The sequence below is a fragment of the Eretmochelys imbricata genome, chromosome 24 (assembly GCF_965152235.1).
Source record: "Eretmochelys imbricata isolate rEreImb1 chromosome 24, rEreImb1.hap1, whole genome shotgun sequence".
Taxonomy (NCBI): Eukaryota; Metazoa; Chordata; order Testudines; family Cheloniidae; genus Eretmochelys; species Eretmochelys imbricata.
In genome coordinates this window covers 17,669,966-17,682,392 of record NC_135595.1, presented here as the reverse complement: position 1 = coordinate 17,682,392, position 12,427 = coordinate 17,669,966, and positions in this window count along the sequence as shown.

The window sequence follows — 12,427 nt, the reverse complement described above, 5'->3', positions numbered from 1 at the left end:
CATGTACCCAGCGTAGTGTTCCCCCCTGCCCACAATCAATCCCCTTTTCCGAGGACGATTCCAGGTGTGTCCCCTCACCCACCCATTGAATTGTTGTTTCAGTCCTTTGATGTACATACTACAATTAAGATGAATTTGGTCCACCCACCATGCCTTGGGGTGTCCCACCCCTGGAATAGAGTGAAAGGACATGTTACACAATGCTGGCTGCACCCGCTCCCACAAAGGCTCCCACACATTTCCTCACTGGGGACTATTCTCAGCTCCAAGCTGTGGCCACTTGAAATATGGATTCTTCCAACTTGGCATCCACATCGCCTGTAGGGTTACAGTTTGTAAAATGGTTAACTCATCAGACACCCAGCGTCCCAAAGGGGATTTTAGGCCCAATGTAATATGTACATAACAATCACACCTTCAGGGATTATCTTCCATGGAAGTACCCTTGGTGTTGCATACGGTAACATCACACCCTCAATGTGGGGCCCTATTTTCCCAAGAGGGTTCATTTGCTCCAGGAAAGCAGAGGGTTATAGTCTTTGGACCTCCTGTAACAAACCACATAGCTGGGTAACTGTTTTCCACGATCATTAATCATGGCAGCACCCAGGGAGTACCATGCGATATTTCCTGATAAATTTGATATTCTCCACCAGGTTGGGATTCCCCCATCTAATCCATAAACCATATACCGACACTGCCAAATTCCTGTTGGAGTATTAGTGGTACATCTTTCTATGGGGAGATTCTCACAGTCTTCATTAGCTTTATTACCACAGGTTGCATGTGTGGCCGTCCATGTGTTTCCTCCTTTTGACACTTCACATCGGGGGATCTGAATAGAATTTGTAAATGTGACAATTGTGATTAGCACTAGGAATTGTTCCATCCAGGGCCAGGGAATTTTCATCCTTGTCTCCTTTTTGAATTAACCTGTAATACACACATAACAAAATTTACACGTCCCCTTTCCCAATCCCCTGTTTGTACCTTTTTATTTGCGTGCAGTGGACCCACTCCCGTCCTCCATTCTCTGTACCCAGTAATAGCAGACTGGGCCCTAACTGGTCAAAGACAAGATAGGGGCCCTTCCACTGAGGAGCTGGGAATGGATGGTGTTGACCTGGAGTCTTGTACATCACTAGATCTCCCACCGCGGGCAGATCATGCTCCCCGGGCAGGTCACACCATGCTTTGACTCTTGCTGCTCCTGGCTCGTCTCGCCAGGCCACTGCCTGCTGTACCCGTTTCACATGGTCGATTAGAGTTAAAATCCATTCTTGTGTTAAGCCGTGTGTAGTGACTTCCCCAGGTACTGGGGTAAGTAGATTTTCCCACTGTTCCATGGGCCTTCCCATGAGAGCTTCCTATGGAGAAAATCCTGTGCCCTTTGATTCTCGGGCCCTTATTCTCATTAAGACAAAGGGCAGTAACCGTGACCAGTTTTTTCCTCCCATTGCCACTCCCTTGCTTAGCTCGCTTTTAATGGTGCGGTTCATGAGTCCCACCTGCCCCGCAGCCTGGGGGTGATAAGCAATATGGAACAACTGTGTGATCCCAGGGAGGGCCGAGAGCTCCCCTAACAGATCTGACCGGAAAGCACCTCCTTGGTCTGAGTCAGTCACCTTTGGGACCCCCCAGCGAGTGAATCCCTCATTTACCAGCATTTCAGCAGTTACCCGGGCAGTTTGATACTTTGTGGGGAAAGCTTCCACCCACCTGCTGAAAGCATCCACTACCACCAACATGCATCGGTTTTCCCTGTGATCTGGTGGTAGGGGTCCTGTGTAGGAAATTTGTATCCTTTCCCACGGTCCCCTTGGGGCTTGTCTCATTAATTCTCCCCTTCGCACCTTGTGAGGTGGGCTGTGCCTGGCACAGTCCAAACAACGTTCCAGGCGTGATTTTAACTCAGCTGCCGTTCCTGGCCCCCAGTACAACCTTTCAAAAGTTCCCAGTGCCTCCTCAAACCCGGGTGTCCCCCTGCCAAGCTCCCATGCGCCCAGCTTAAGAAAGCCGCCCGGTTTCCCTGGGGGCACAGCATGACTGGTCCCTCAGCGGTTACGACACCAAATCCCTTCCATTAGTTCCACCCTTGGCACATGCCTGTCCCCAAGTTTCCTGATGCCTTCCAGCCCTGGGTCAGATTCTTGCAACTCTCGAATTTGCCCTCCCCGATCTGTATCCACCCCGCTTCTTGTTAGCGCGGCTACAGGCAGACTCTCTTCAGGCTGCCAGGGCCATGGGGGTGCTGCTGTCTTGTATCCCGCTTGGCCTCTGCGTCGGCCAGGCTATTCCCTTTGCTTGGGGTCCGGTTTCCTTGGGTGCCTTTACCTTTGCCACACTGATCCGTGTAAAACAGTGACTCAGCCCCTCCACTCGCGTCCACCAGGTAGCATGCTTGGTTGCGGAGCCGTCTGTTGCCCTGAACTGATTATCCACCCACCATCTCAGCATCAATGTGGCCCCACAAAATACGTCATCTGAATCTACCACCACCCAACATTCTGGCTCAAATTTGGGATCCACTTCATTTAAAGCTGTTCGCAAGGCTGCCAGTTCTGCCTCCTGAGCTGACCTCGCTTCCGGCGAGAAACCAGTGGTGCTGGCTGTCTCATTGCCTCGGATTCCCACAACAGCTAAGCCTGCAGGTTTCCGTCCCCCTTGATACCCGCAACTTCCATCCAAAAACCACACCCATGTCCCCTCCTTTACCTGGTTGGGGTTAGCCGCCCGGAACACCTGACGTTGGGTTTTACCTGGGCTGGCTTCACATTGGTGTAGGGTGCCGGCCAGAGGTAATCCGGCTACCCAGACTATGGGTTCTGTTCACACTTCTGCTGTAATGTTTTCTGCCTGTAGAGCCAGCCACCATTGGGCAACACGCTGCCCACTCACTGGTCCCTGTAAGACAGCGTGCATGTTTAACAGCCGCAGGGCGTCAGGATGAGATCGGACTATGACTTTCTGCATTCCCAGGAGGTATTTGAATTTCCCTGCCCCCCAGTAGGTGCACAAGACCTTTTCACACCATCCCTACTTCAGTTCCACAGCACTCAAAAGTCGAGAGGCAAAGGCCACAGGTCGGTCCTTTGCTCCATACGCCTGCGTTAACGCACAACCTGGTAGTGTCCGATACCAAAGGGCACAGATAAAAGAATTTCTCCCCATCCGGGGAAGCCAGCCCTGGAGCCCTGGCCAGGTTTTCCTTTCTCACTCTCACTGCCTCAGGACACTCTTCTGACCACTCCCAAGTTGAGGCTCGGGTTAGGTCGAATAGAGGCCGGGCTATTTCTGCATAATTGGCTACAAAATCCCTGCAAAATCCAGTCAGACCCAGAAAACTTTGCAAGCTTTTAACATCCCTAGACAGTGGCAGGGACTGGATCAGTGGCACCCGTCCCTTATCGATTTCCCTTCCCATCTGGGACACTTCCACTCCTAAGTAGGTCACTCTTGTCTGTCCCATCTGAGCCTTTTTCCCATTGCCTGTCAACCCTGCTCTTGCCAAAGCTTGCAGGACCTGCTCGGTTAGTCCCCTCTCTTCCTCCTCTGTCCCTGACATTAGCAACAGGTCCTCTACATATTGTGTGCACCTTGCTGAATCCATCCCCTCCAGAGCATGTATCTGTGAAAAATTGCAGGGGAGTCCCGATATCCCTGGGGTAGGACTGTCCAGCAGAATTGTCTGCTCTCCCATGTGAATGCAGTTTTATACTGACATGAGGTAGCTAGTGGCAGAGACCAGACCCCATTCACTATGTCTGTAACCCTTCTGCCCGCCAGAGTTGGCAGCAACAAGGGCCGGGTTCAATATCTAGGGGATTCATTCCAATAACACAATGCAAACCGGCTCGAGCCCCCACCCAGTGACCTGGTTCAAATCTATACCACCCCCGCTGGGTGCCTCCAAAGGGCAATACTTCCCCTCGCGCAAGCATCTAGTGTTGAGTGTTGCAAAAAGCCTTTTAATAACAGAGAGAAACAATGTGGCATTAGGTTGGGGAAACACCACCAAGAGGATTCATAACACAACCCATGAGCAAAAAACCCACCCCAAGCAAATTGGGGCATGCCCCTTTCCCTTTGGTTCTTGAGTCCAGCAACCCCAAATCACCCAAAGTCCCAAAAGTCCAATGACCCCAAAGTCTCTGTCCCTGGTCAGGGCAGCCCCAGAGTTCAAAAGTTTATCCGCAGAGCTTTACCTCCCAACCTGGGTGGAGATGGGGTGGGGGGAGGAGGGAGGTAAGGGGCACCTTACATGATCTGAAGCTGGCCACCCCACGAACTGCTCCGCTCCTCATCCCACAGGCAGCTCGAGCCATCCCGCAAACTGCTCCACCGCATGTCTCCAGGCTCCCCCACTACTTAACACAACACTCAGTGATTTCAGCTCTTTGTCAGTTCAGCTCTTAGGTGAATTCAGCTTGTACTAGGGGAGCCTCAGGGCTGGTGCACCATTAGCCCAAAGTGAATTCAGCAGCCTGTAACTAGACTCCTAATGGAATCAAAATTAGCTCTGATATTCCACAGTAGAGAGAGAAGAAAGTACAATTAGCATGTAAGGCCCTCACCAAGAGGCCCATGCCACCAAGTATTAATACTTGTCCCCAGCCTCTCTCCATTCACAGAGTCTTGGAACCCATGACCCTTGCCTAGCGAGTGCTACTTAGGTGACAGTGAGTCCCTCCATCATACCAAAAGGCCAAGTACAGTTCCAAGCACAATTCCCATAATCAGGGTAATAACAATTTATTCTTTCTGCCCCAATAACAGAGACACTGGGGATCCCACAGCAGCCAAAGTGACCATTTGGGCAGCTATGGCCTCATTCCAGGCGGGGTGGGTGTGCCTATGCAAATGAGATCAGCCCCTGAAGTTCTTTTCCACAACTTGCCACACCTCACCACCAGGTGTCAGGGTGGAGCTCATCCTGGCTCTGCTTACATGTCCAAAACGGTAAACATTTGGGATTGGGGTCCAGTACGAGCGAGCATTTCAGGGTACGCTGCCACCACTGAGGCTGGCCAATTGGCTGGAGCGTTTAGTGCCCTGTAATCCACAGTGAGGCGCCAGGCACCGTTTGGCTTCCTCACGGGCCGCACAGCAGCATTGCAAGGGGATGCAACCGCTCGAATCAGTCCCCGCTGTTCCGATTCCCCAATCGTTGTCCCCACCTCTGCCAAGGCCTCCCGAGGAACAGGATACTGTTTCTGCGGGGGAGGGTCCCCTCCCTCCAACAGTACCTCCATGCGGCCCCTCCCACAATCCAGGTTATCCTTCGCCCACACAGGGATGTGTTCCCACCCGGCCGGGGGTGGTGGGAGGGCATGTGCCCCTTTAATGGTCCGAGTGGCTATCCCCGTAGGGATGGTACAGCCCTGACCGTCCTGCGTCTGCTCCAGTAAACGCATCCAATTGGCTAAATCCACTACAAGTCCCAGTTTGTGTAAATCTCCTGCCCCCAACCAAGGTTCCCTCTAATTTTCGACAGGCCGTGCGCGCAACAAATTTCTTCTGTGCGAAGCGTTGTGCTTCTGTGCACCTTTCCGTGCGCACGGTGTTTTGCCCTGTGCGCGGGGCTTAGGGTCGGTGTGCGGGAGCACACGCCCACAGCTGAGGGGGAACAGTGCCCCCGACAGATGAAGCAGATCCTTACAGCCCCACATAATTCCCCTTTCCCCGCAAATTCCTTTGATCTGTCCCCGCCTCAGGGTTAACTGTGTCTCCCCTCTTTGCCCCTACAATTGCCACCGTTTCTTCTGAGGGCCTCCCCTGCCCTCAGGGCTGACCTTACCATGAGGCAAACTGAGGCAGCCGCCTCAGGTGCCAGGCTGTGGGGCGGGGGCACTAGGACCCAGAGTGTAGAAAATTGTGTCTGCTGCTGGTGCATCTGTATTCTCTCTGCTGGAGATGCACAGAGATGGGGGAGCGCTGGGCTGGAGGGAGGAGGGCACAAGAGACAGAACAGGCAGGCCGGAGAAAAGGGGAGAGGGAATAACAGAAAGCATCAGGGGAGAGAGAGAAGGAGCGTCTTATGGACCTCTCGAGCACCCCCCGGAGCCTGGACTGATTAACCCCAGCTTCTCAGGGAGCTTCCTGTTCCCTGCTGCTTCCCTGGACCCACTTGAGGAGAACAGGCCTTCAGCTGAAGTTGTAGGAGCCAGTTAGGCCCTTAAAAAGACTAACCAATTTATTTGAGCATAAGCTTACGTGATGCATCCGATGAAGTGAGCTGTAGCTCACAAAAGCTTATGCTCAAATAAATTGGTTAGTCTCTAAGGTGCCACAAGTCCACCTTTTCTTTCTGCGGATACAGACTAACACGGCTGCTCCTCTGAAACCTGTCATTAGGCCCTTAAGACGCTGATATCTTCCCTCACTCAGGCCCTGCTACCAGCCTGCTTAATTGCCCCCTTCAACTGAGCGTTGAGAGCCACTCTAGCTGGCCCAGAACAGCCGCCATGAGTGAAAGAAGAAAACACCCCTCTGGGGCAGCATTCAGAAAAAGAAAGCACGCAAAGGAAGCTTTTCTATCTAAGCAGGAAGCAGCTCTCCTGAGAGACATAGACACAAATGCTCACGGTGAGCCTTACGGCCCCACAGAGGATGGGAGTGGTGAGGAGAGGCCTGATCTTCCAGTTAAGTCAGAATGCTGGTGACCTGGCAGCTACTGCAGCATCCATATCTCCATCTCAAATGGATGTAGCCATGCACAGTCCTGAAGAAAAGTGTAGATCAGAGAAGAGTAGGGTGGAGACGCAAGAAACAGCTGCTGCTGAGTTTAGTTCCTTGAGTCTAGAGGATCCAGGACTGTGGACCCACTTGAGCAGTAGCCTGAGGGACTTCCCTGTACTGCACGGGCCACAGCAAGTGAAAAACGTCATGTTCCCCAAAGACAATGGAAATAGAAGTTTCCAGCCAACACATTACTGGCGTGAAATCCCCAGTGGTGCCAAAGTGGAGAGGACTGGCTTATGTACTCAAAACCCCAGAATGCTCCATACTGTTTTTGTTGCCAACTCTTCCAGTCTAATGTTCCAGCCACACTGGGTTCTACAGGAACAAAGGACTGGAAAAATCAGGCTAGAAATCTGGCATGCCATGAGAAGGCAGCAAATCAGCAGAGAGCATTCCATAGGTGGAAAGAGCTCGAGATGAGAGTAAGGATAAAGGCCACCAGAGATGATGAGCATCAAGAGAAGACCGCATCAGAGTCTCTTTACTGGGAAAATGTTCTGAAAAGGCTCATGGCCATGGTGAGAATGCTCGCGACCCAAACCCTAGCCCTGCGTGGCACTGCAGATCAGCTGCATGTGCCAAACAATGGAAACTTCCTTAAAATTGTGGAGCTGATAGCTGAGTTTGATGCTGTTATCCAGGAGCATCTAAGAAGAGTCACCACCCAAGAAATAAGAAAAGGAGTACTTGTGGCACCTTAGAGACTAACCAATTTATTTGAGCATGAGCTTTCGTGAGCCACAGCTCACTTCATCAGATGCATACCGTGGAAACTGCAGCAGACTTTATATATACACAGAGAATATGAAACAATACCTCCTCCCACCCCACTGTCCTGCTGGTAATAGCTTATCTAAAGTAATCGTCAGGTTAGGCCATTTCCAGCACAAATCCAGGTTTTCTCACCCTCCACCCCCCCACACAAATTCACTCTCCTGCTGGTGATAGCCCATCCAAAGTGACAACTCTTTACACAATGTGCATGATAATGAAGTTAGGCCATTTCCTGCACAAATCCAGGTTCTCTCACTCCCTCACCCCCCTCCAAAAACCCACCCCCATACACACACAGACTCACTCTCCTGCTGGTAATAGCTCGTCCAAACTGACCACTCTCCAAGTTTAAATCCAAGTTAAACCAGAACATCTCGGGGGGGGGGGGTAGGAAAAAACAAGAGGAAATAGGCTACCTTGCATAATGACTTAGCCACTCCCAGTCTCTATTTAAGCCTAAATTAATAGTATCCAATTTGCAAATGAATTCCAATTCAGCAGTTTCTCGCTGGAGTCTGGATTTGAAGTTTTTTTGTTTTAAGATAGCGACCTTCATGTCTGTGATTGCGTGACCAGAGAGATTGAAGTGTTCTCCGACTGGTTTATGAATGTTATAATTCTTGACATCTGATTTGTGTCCATTTATTCTTTTACGTAGAGACTGTCCAGTTTGACCAATGTACATGGCAGAGGGGCATTGCTGGCACATGATGGCATAAATCACATTGGTGGATGTGCAGGTGAACGAGCCTCTGATAGTGTGGCTGATGTTATTAGGCCCTGTGATGGTGTCCCCTGAATAGATATGTGGGCACAATTGGCAACGGGCTTTGTTGCAAGGATAAGTTCCTGGGTTAGTGGTTCTGTTGTGTGGTATGTGGTTGTTGGTGAGTATTTGCTTCAGGTTGCGGGGCTGTCTGTAGGCAAGGACTGGCCTGTCTCCCAAGATTTGTGAGAGTGTTGGGTCATCCTTTAGGATAGGTTGTAGATCCTTAATAATGCGTTGGAGGGGTTTTAGTTGGGGGCTGAAGGTGACGGCTAGTGGCGTTCTGTTATTTTCTTTGTTAGGCCTGTCCTGTAGTAGGTAACTTCTGGGAACTCTTCTGGCTCTATCAATCTGTTTCTTTACTTCCGCAGGTGGGTATTGTAGTTGTAAGAAAGCTTGACAGAGATCTTGTAGGTGTTTGTCTCTGTCTGAGGGGTTGGAGCAAATGCGGTTGTATCGCAGAGCTTGGCTGTAGACGATGGATCGTGTGGTGTGGTCAGGGTGAAAGCTGGAGGCATGCAGGTAGGAATAGCGGTCAGTAGGTTTCCGGTATAGGGTGGTGTTTATGTGACCATTGTTTATTAGCACTGTAGTGTCCAGGAAGTGGATCTCTTGTGTGGACTGGACCAGGCTGAGGTTGATGGTGGGATGGAAATTGTTGAAATCATGGTGGAATTCCTCAAGGGCTTCTTTTCCATGGGTCCAGATGATGAAGATGTCATCAATATAGCGCAAGTAGAGTAGGGGCTTTAGGGGACGAGAGCTGAGGAAGCGTTGTTCTAAATCAGCCATAAAAATGTTGGCATACTGTGGGGCCATGCGGGTACCCATAGCAGTGCCGCTGATCTGAAGGTATACATTGTCCCCAAATGTAAAATAGTTATGGGTAAGGACAAAGTCACAAAGTTCAGCCACCAGGTTAGCCGTGACATTATCGGGGATAGTGTTCCTGACGGCTTGTAGTCCATCTTTGTGTGGAATGTTGGTGTAGAGGGCTTCTACATCCATAGTGGCCAGGATGGTGTTATCAGGAAGATCACCGATGGATTGAAGTTTTCTCAGGAAGTCAGTGGTGTCTCGAAGGTAGCTGGGAGTGCTGGTAGCGTAGGGCCTGAGGAGGGAGTCTACACACCACTACCTTGGAAAAACAATTCAAAATGAGATCATCCAGTTACTGGCAACAGAAGTCAAACAGAAGATTGTGGCAGATCTGAAGTCAGCAAGATATTCCTCTGTTATTGTGGACTGCACCCCTGACATCAGCCATACGGAACAAATGACTTTAATGGTGGTTTTTGTAACAACCACAGAACCTAGTGACAATGTCCCTGCAATGGTGACTGTCAGAGAGCATTTTCTACAATTTATTGATACCAGGAGCTGGTATGACAAATGTGCTTCTTAAAAAGTTGGAAGATACGGGAATTGCAATAGCTGACAGGAGAGGTCAGGGCTACGATAATGGTGCCAACATGAGAGGAAAGAAGAGAGGAGTACAGGCACGGATCCGAGAGTTAAACCCTCGAGCTTTTTTTGTCCCATGCAGCTCTCATTCATTGACCTTGGTGGTCAGTGATGCAGCATCAGCTTCTAGAGAGGCTGCTGAATTTTTTAATGTAATTCAGAGCATCTGTGTATTTTCTCTGCATCAACTCATGGATGGCAAATTTTGAAGCAACATCTGGGAACATCCTCTCTAACACTGAAACCACTGAGTGCCACACGATGGGAAAGTCGAGTGGAGGCGATAAAGCCTATCAAACACCAAATTGGGAAGATAGATGATGCCATAGTTGCCATTATGGAGGATAATGCTATGACAGGAACTGTTTGTGGGAGAACAGTGGCAGAGGGAAATGGAATCACCAGAAACATACATAACTTCAAATTTCTGTGTGGCTTACAGTTGTGGCCTGACACACTGTTTGAAATAAATATTGTAAGCAAGAGACTGCAAGGTGCTGACCTTGATATATCTGGAGCAATGGAACAACTGGACAAAGCAAAGTTTTTTGATTACGAGGCACGGGATAATCCCATAAGAGACCCAAACAGCAATTCAAAGTTGAATTCTTTAACCAGGTGCTAGATTGTGCAATCCAGTCAGCTGAAGAACGTTTCATGGAGCTCAAGGAACACAGCAGTATATTTGGGATGTTGTAGGATATTCCAAAATTTGGGTCCCAGGCAAACAGGTCACCTGGGCCCCCTCTCTTCTGTCCTTTGTTCCCACTGGCCAGAACCGGCTGGTCAGGTCACTGGGGCTCTCTCTCCTCCGGCCTTTATCCTCCCACTGGCCAAGACCGGCCGGCTCCCAAGATGGGTTGGGCCTCCAGATCACTGGTTGCTAACGTCCATAATATCCAGGCCATTGTCCGGGGTCCCGGCTGCCAGGTGACATCACACCTGGCCCTCTGGAACCACAATCCCTTTCTCCCACCACCTCGTTACACACACAGCACACGGGGAAACTGAGGCACACAAAGTATTCATGGAAAACACAAACGAAATCCCCCACTGCATAAGAGATTGTTTTTAAAATAAAAGTTTTGCGCAAATGTTCCCTTTCCTAAAAACTAATCACAGGATTTTTTGGTTTTTAGAAAGGTTTCACAGAGATCTTGGCTATTTAAAACTAATGATTCCTGGGGTAAAAATTCACTGGCTAGGTATTTTTCACAAAAAATATCCCACATTTTTCAATCCCCCTAACACACACACACACACACAGAGAGATACACCCATCCCATGTTTTGAAATATCTTCAGGACACAGAAAAAAACATACATTTGAATTATTTAGATAGATAGATACCAACTGGTAATTAACCCTTTGCCTCCAATATCAGTAAAAGAACGGACCCCAGTCACCATGATCTCCATGTTATCAGCTATGTCAAGTTTCGATTTCGACCTGGCGTATTCGAGGTTTCCCAGAGAATTTCTTTTTTTCCTGCCTCTGAACCTGGTAATTCCCAAGACCCAGGAAAAGCACACGAATCAAATATTGAGCTCAATGCAATGAACAACGATCCCTTGCCCAGCACTGAGATGCGGCCACCTCTGGGGCAGGGTGTGGGGGCTGTTTATACAAGGATCCCTTGGCCAGCGCTGAGATGCAGCCACCTCTGGGATCGGGTGTGGGGGTTGTTTATACAGGGCCCCTCAGCCAGCGCTGAGATGTGGCCACCTCTGGGGTGGGGCATCTATTTAACAGCAACCGAGGGAAACCTCCCAGGCAGCTAATTAAAAAAAGTCGGAAACCAAATGGGGATTAACCAGAGGCAGAATGTAACCCACCAAACTAGGTCCAATGGATCTCACTCAGCCCAGAACTGGGGCCGACCGGCCAGAGGTGGAGCAAACTCACCGACTGGAAACTTCCTGTTGTGCAAGATCCGCTCAGCGAACAGCTTCCCAGCACAGCTGCCGGTGCCCACACGCAGGGGGGCAGAGCTGACGTGCCCCTGGCCTGGGGCAGAGCGGGCCAAGGTCTGGCTGGGGTGGGAGACTCGCGAGGGCCTGGCCGTTGGGGCTGGTCCCAATGCCCCTAGGGGGTGCTGTGTTTCTTTTAGTTATAGGTTTCCCCCAAACCCCTGTGTATCTCAACACCGGGCAAGGAGTCCTTGTGTAAACAGCCCCCGAGCCCCACCCCAGAGGCAGCCACATCTCAGCGCTGGGGAGAGGTCCCTGTGTAAACAGCCCCCAGGACAGATTCAGCTGCATCTCACCTCTTAAGTCGAAGGACGGAGTCTGTGGCGGGCCGTGGAATCCAGCTGCCTCTCCTGATCCAGCCGATGACCCGGGTCCCATCACAAGGGAATCCCCAGACTCAGTGATCCGGGACCTGGGAGGCATTTGAGGAACCAAGAGACAGAAAACAAACATCTGTGCTCAATGGGGGGGGGGATCCAATCTGCTGGCGTCTCCCCTGCTGAGAGACCCTAGAGAGGAAGGACCCCGGGTCCCATTGTCCTCCCACCCCCAGCCAGTGCCCCTTGATGGCACTGAGATTTCCAATCACTGGAACTGGCTTGTGCAAGACGTTCTAGGGCCAGGTTCACACACTGACTTCCCCTTCCTGTCTTGAAATCTCACATCTTGCCCCATCCCTCACTCTGACACTCGCACCCGCTCCCTGCCAGGC